The sequence below is a fragment of the Schistocerca serialis genome, chromosome 8 (genome assembly GCF_023864345.2).
Source record: "Schistocerca serialis cubense isolate TAMUIC-IGC-003099 chromosome 8, iqSchSeri2.2, whole genome shotgun sequence".
Lineage (NCBI taxonomy): Eukaryota > Metazoa > Arthropoda > Insecta > Orthoptera > Acrididae > Schistocerca > Schistocerca serialis.
Window position 1 is genome coordinate 475,701,095 of NC_064645.1, and position 7,276 is coordinate 475,708,370.

At 41.3% G+C, this 7,276-nt stretch overlaps 1 pseudogene; it reads right to left on the reverse strand.

Moving 5' to 3' along the window:
• Positions 1-1,693: 1,693 nt before the first annotated feature.
• On the reverse strand, positions 1,694-4,194 carry LOC126417081 (uncharacterized; annotated as a pseudogene).
• Between the last annotated feature and the right edge of the window lie 3,082 nt (positions 4,195-7,276).

Consider the following 7,276-nt stretch of genomic DNA (forward strand, 5'->3'; position numbering starts at 1 on the left):
ATTGAACAGAAACTTCGGAAGATATTGACATGAAACGTTTGGGAAGTTGCAAGAGGTGGTGCTGAATATGATAAAGCACATTATATATTTTTATCCCCCACGCTTAGTATATATATTTTTTAATTTTTCACTGTTAAATTCACCCCCTATGGGTCTGTGTCACTTTGAACATGGGAACATTTGCCTATTCTGTGGAAAACATTTCAATTACTGTTAAACGACACCCCCATCATATGAAAGAGCATGGAATTTGTATGTGAATGTAGTTTTGAAAGCAACTTATTCAGAAACATTTTAGTATCTTTTATGAGTTTTCTGTAATCACCTGAAAATTACGGCTTAATTTTCCTAATAATGGAAATGAGTGATGAGCTACGTATGAAATAAGAAAATTACTTGAAAACAGATCTCTTTAAAACAGTCTGTTGACTTTAATCAAAGTAATGAAAAAAAAGGTATCACATTTTAAAGAAATACATTTGTAAATAAAATGGAAATGCCGTGTGGCTAGGGCCTCCCGTCAGGTAGACCGTTCGCCTGGTGCAAGTCTTTCGAATTGACGCCACTTCGGCGACTTGCGTGTCGATGGGAATGAAATGATGATGAAAGACACACAACACCCAGTCATCACGAGGCAGAGAAAATCCCTGGCCCCGCCGGGAATCGAACCCGGGACCCCGTGGGCGGCAAGCGAGAACGCTACCGCAAGACCACGAGCTGCGGACATACGTCTGTAAACACTCTACAGGACAGAAAGTCACCAGGAAAGTGTGTCCACTCTAGAAGATGTCATAGGCATCAAATTTAAACTCAAAACGAAGCCTTCCCCTTCTACGTACCTTAAGGTACGCCCACACTACTCGTTCTCGTTAGACTTGTGCTCGTAACACTCGTCTGTCAGGAGACTTGAGAAAAACTTGTCTGACTTGCGCTCGTGCTGCTTCTATCTTCGCCCACACTACTCTAGTTGCTTGCCAGGCTTTGGATCTTGAGGATCAGCACCGTACTTGCAGTCGTGACCAGTGCCCGTTTCCCAATTTAAAAATGGACGAAGTGGTTACAGCAAGTGCCAGCCTCCTTGTGATGCGCTTTTTAGCTGAGGAAGAAGATAAAAGAAGACGCTACAAAGACCCAAGAAAACAGAGGTCGTAGATGACCACACTTTTCAGAAGCAGAAAAGATATAGTGGGAGTTGATTTGATGGATGACTTGGATCTTGAAAACATGTATTTCAAGACATTTTGCCGTATGCCCGCACCAGATTTTGAATATCTGATAAATTCGGATGGACTGAAAATATCAAGGGCTGACAGCAAACTTCGGAAATCTATACCAGTTACTGAGCGGTTGGCACTAACGCTGAGATACCTAGCAGCTGGCGATTTCTACACCAGCCTCAATTTTTTATTTAAAGTCTCCAAGCAAGTGATATCAAACGTTGTTCCTGAAGTATGTGCAGCTCTTACTGGCAGCTTGAAGGACATTGTAAAGACAAGTTAATAAATTACACAAATTTTGTTAATAAAGCACTTTTACTCATCAATTAATAAGCAACAGAAATAAAAACATTTAGATTTAAGAATGAGAAACAATCAAACGCAAAGATTATTACATTTAATTATTATAAATCAAGCAGATCCAGAAAATGTGGAGAGCCTTGTTCGGTTTTGTCAGAATTAGAAATAGATGTCTGCTAGAAGTTGCTTTGCATCTGCTCATGGGCGTGAACATGTTGAGTTGAAGGAATCGGTAAATGCGACGAGCAACTGTAGTCGCTGTTGACTGAACTTGGTCTAGAATGTTCGAAACAGCCGCTTTCTGCTCTGAAAATTGTGTTCGAAAATTTCTTCTTAACAAAAGCACGTCTTCTTTTGTCCGTGGACCGTAGAACGTTCGCTACGTTCTCTCCATAGGTGTCAAACTCGTCTCTAGTTTTAGATAAAACAATATGTAGCGCATTATATGCCTCTCCTATACGAGGGTCGTCGGCCCTTTTTCCCTGATTTTTTCTAGGTGAAGCAAATACCTTCGTGCTTTTGTTTGGTGTGGGTGGTAGTTTGTTGCCTTGCGTTGTTTGATGATCGACATCTTGACTACTAATTTCTTCGCAAGTGTTCGCTGAACCTTCGTTTGTATCCATACTCGCTACCCTCTGTTCTTCTAAATCCTCCTTAAATTCCTCCGAAAACAAAGCGACGACAACACATTAACTTAACAAAAACAAAGCACGTAAAATAAAAAATAAAAGAATGAATCTAGGAATAGGGGAATATACGATAATAGTCCTATAAAATTGGGAACAATGTCAAGTCGATAACTGAAATGCAGAATATTCGTTATAATGATTACCTTATTTTTAGTACTAGGAATTATTAGTTTCTATTTACTTTTTGGAGATGCCACAGACGCAACAAGAGAGGTTGCTTGTAGCAGAGGAATATGAGAGAAAACGGAACTTTCCTCATTGCCTCGGCGCAGTGGATGGCAAACATTGCACAGTCCAAAGCCCAGTTAATTCTGGAAGAGATTTTTTCAATCATGAGACGTTTTTCAGTATTGTTCTTTTTGGTCTAGTGGATGCTGACTATTATTTTTTGAATGCTGATATCGGCTGCCAAGTTAGAATTTCAGACGGTGGTGTTTTTCGAAATACATCTTTTTTTAAGAATATGCGTAATGGTAGCATCGTTTTTCCGGACGATCGTACCCTCCCAAGTAGACAGAAAAAAGTACCCTATGTTAATGTCGCAGGCTACTCTTTTCCCCTCAACAATCATATCATGAAGCCGTATAGTGGACAACAACCTCGGAAGTAAAAGAAAAGAATTTTTAAGTACAGATTTTCAAGAGTAAGGTGGATTGTGGAAAATGCGTTCGGAATACTTTCTTCCGTATTCCGGATACTAAGAAAGCCTATATTACTACAGCCTGAGAAACCTCAAAGTGTTGTTATGACCTGTATATACCTCCATAATTTCTTGCGAAGAAGTTCTGCTTCCGGACAAATTTATACCCCTGTACGAGCAGTGGATCATGAGGAGAACGGGCATTTAAAGCCAGGAACTTGGAGAAATGATATCACTCCTGCTCCAACGTTTACACGATTAGCGAACATTCCACGACGTTCAACGCAGATTTCCAAAGACATTGGAGATGAATTCGCTGCTTATTTCATTTCCGAAGAGGGACGATTGCCACGGCAAGATGATTACCAATAACTTATTAAAGAATTTTTTTCAGCTACTAGCTACGTACGTACCAGTGACTGCCTGACTGCACACATTTTAACCATCTATATACGTAAAGTATTAGTTTCTTTAATTCATATTTTATTATTTTTATTTTATTAAATAACACAAAATACAAATAAAATACATATAATTGTACATGTGCTTAAATATATTCTGTTAGAAAAATAAATGTTATTCATTATTGTATATTAGTAGCTGAGTACCCAGCGTAGCCCTAGTATGTATTCCAATCCAGTAAGTTCGTTTCCTCGTTTCCCCTCTGTGACGTTCGGAGCTCATTTTGCTATAAACTGTATAATTTTATCAAAAGTAGAACATTTTTTAATTTTTAAGCTTGAAAACTATAAGGAAGTACTATGGATATTCCTAGTAGAAATGATGTTAAGCTAAAATAAATATGAAGAAAATATCGTAAGATATTATATGATTAATAGTATATAAGGGAATAAAACGAAAAAAATTTAAAAATAACGAATGAGCAGGGACCGAAATGAAAGCTGAGAAAGGCAAAAAGTTAAGAAGCATGGAGACAGAACCCAAAAGCGACCGAACTCCATTAAGTTTGTCAATAGGTTTTTTTATACATTTCCAAAAATTAATATTTTTACTTACATCTGTGTTGCTTGTCTTCTGCGGCTGATATTTGCAGTGTAGAAATTCAAACGCTTCTAAGGCGAACCAGTTTGGAGCGTTCACTTCCTCAACCCCAGCACCAGACTTCCCAAGCTCATTTTTATTCTGGCGAACTTTCCTGTAAGTGGCTAATGAGCTGGTCTTTATTTTTAATTCGGCCACATCCACGCGCAGTTCTGTCGCGATGGAATCTCACGCTTCACTTTTTTTTTAATTTTATTTTATATTGGGAGTTTGTTGTATTACACAGCACATGATATTGTTAGTAAGTATTTATGAATTTAATGGCGAAATCGTCGCTCCACTCCATTTTAAAAGAAAAACCGATGTCCACCACGCAAAAAAATTCAAATGGCTCTCAGCACTATGGGACTTAACATCTGAGGTCATCACTCCCCTAGAACTTCTACATCTACATTTATACTCCGCAAGCCACCCAACGGTGTGTGGCGGAGGGCACTTTACGTGCCACTGTTCCAGTCGCGTATGGTTCGCGGGAAGAACGGCTGTCTGAAAGCCTCCGTACGCGCTCGAATATCTATAATTTTACATTCGTGATCTCCTCGGGAGGTATAAGTAGGGGGAAGCAATATATTCGATACCTCATCCAGAAACGCACCCTCTCGGAACCTGGACAGCAAGCTACACCGCGATGCAGAGCGCCTCTCTTGCAGAGTCTGCCACTTGAGTTTGCTAAACATCTCCGTAACGCTATCACGCTTACCAAATAACCCTGTCACGAAACGCGCCGCTCTTCTTTGGATCTTTATATCTCCTCCGTCAACCAGATCTGGTACGGATCCCACACTGATGAGCAATACTCAAGTATAGGTCGAACGAGTGTTTTGCAAGCCACCTCCTTTGTTGATGGACTAAATTTTCTATGGACTCTCCCAATGAATCTCAACCTGGTACCCGCCTTACCAACAATTAATTTTATATGATCATTCCACTTCAAATCGTTCCGCACGCATACTCCCAGATATTTTACAGAAGTAGCTGCTACCAGTATTTGTTCCGCTATCATATAATCATACAATAAAGGATCCTTCTTTCTGTGTATTCGCAATACATTACATTTGACTATGTTAAGGGTCAGTTGCCACTCCCTGCACCAAGTGCTTATCCGCTGCAGATCTTCCTGCATTTCGCTACAATTTTCTAATGCTGCAACTTCTCTGTATACTACAGCATCATCCGCGAAAAGCCGCATGGAACTTTCGACACTATCTACTAGGTCATTTATACATATTGTGAAAAGCAATGGTCCCATAACACTCCCCTTAAAACTACTTAAACCTAACTAACCTAAGGACATCACAAACATCCATACTCGAGGCAGGATTCGAACCTGCGACTGTAGCGGTCGCGCGGTTCCAGACTGAAGCGCCTAGAACCGCTCGCCCACAGCGGCTGGTTCCACAGCACAGGAAAAGAATAATACCGAAGGCCAGGCTGTGGCTAAGCCATGTCTCCGCAATATCCTTTCTTCCAGGAGTGTTAGTTCTGTAAGGTTCGCAGAAGAGCTTCTGTGAAGTTTGGGAGGTAGGAGACGAGGTACTGGCAGAACTGAAGCTGTGAGGACGGGTCGTGAGTCGTGCTTGGGTAGCTCAGTTGGTAGAGCACTTGCCCGCGAAAGGCAAACGTCCCGAGTTCGAGTCTCGGTCCGGCACACAGTTTTAATCTGCCAGTAAGTTTCATACCAAGACCAAACTGTACGAGTCCAGCGAGCCAACTGGTCGGTGTTTTTTGCCGTCCACACCACTCGCGCAGCTCGCTGCGCATCCCTTTGATGTACCGACAAGAGCAGGAGCCAGACAAGCCATATGCTCGGGCGGCTCGCCAGCCCGTTTCGCGGCGGAGCCTACCTCCGTCCACATTACTCGTAAGGCTCGCTAGTCTCAACAAATACACGAGCCGCACGAGTAGTGTGGACGCACCTTTATGATCAGGTAGAATCCTACAAATGTCATCCCTCTGCAAACCCTGACATATCGGGAACATTAGGTGACACAAAAAAACTTCATCTGGTTCCACCTTGGAATGTCATTTCCTCAGAAATGTACTTTCATCATCAGTGAAGACGTGTCCAACAAATTTTACACTTTTCTTTGAAGGGCACTTCACAACAACCATTAGCCAGCACTGATCAACTGATATGTCAAAGAATACGGAAGGCGCTGTTCAGAGTCACCCCTTGAAAACCAAGCCTTCACATTTTATTTTTTTACTTCACTAAAGAATAAATATGACATTTTATGGTTCAAATGGCTCTGAGCACTATGCGACTTAACTTCTGAGGTCATCAGTCGCCTAGAACTTAGAACTAATTAAACCTAACTAACCTAAGGACATCACACACATCCATGCCCGAGGCAGGATTCGAACCTGCGACCGTAGCGGTCGCGCGGTTCCAGACTGAAGCGCCTTTAACCGCACGGCCACACCGGCCGGCGACATTTTATGCTTTCTGTATATATTCATTCATTGTTTCAAATTCTAAACTCTAAGATGCATCTAATAACAGGCAAATGTTTTTGTGGTTATGAAGAAACTTACATTTCCAGAAAATTATTTTGTTTTCTGGCAAGTTATTTCATATCGACTGTCATATCATCTGAAAGTGTCGGTTTTTGGTGATATTTAACGACTCTGACCTTGCTTCCATATTTATGCACTAGAGTTCAGCACTTACTTTAAAAAGACGCTAAATTGCTGCTCAAAGTCGCCTGGTCTTCCAGTAGTCCCGCTTTACGGTGCGTTACAGAATCAGTAACACTTTTAACGGGTCGCAGGTGCATACGGTACTAACAATAACAGCAATAAGATATCGGATATCAATCCTACCAGGCGCATTTTCTCTTGCTTTCCGCGAGGTATTTGCTGATTATTTGGAGCTGGAATCAGCTGCTCATCACGTCTTTCATGCGGCGTCTAGTGTTTGTTCAAAGTTACAGACAAAACGATTTTTAAAGCGGAATTTTACGTATTCATTCCCTAGAGCGGCCCAAAATTATTCTCGAATGACATTTGTTTTGTCTATATGTATTAAGAGGGATAGTAAAACGCGGAGAATAACTAGCACTGCAGCAGCGACATAATTGCTCTGGCCGACGCTGATTCCCACCGCCAAGCATGCAGCGCTGATCAGTCGTTGCTGGAGTACTGTTTGTCGTTCTTGTTGTACTGTCCCTGTTAGTACATACGGATAAAACGTATATCACACGAGACGAATCTGGGACCGCTCTATTGAATGGGGACGTTAAATTCCTCTTCAAAAATAATTTTGATTGTAACGGGAAAGAAGTCGACACTCTCTGTTGACACTGGACGTGCATGAAACATGTAATGAACAGTACTTGTTTACGCCGACGTCTCTTATGAGAGATACC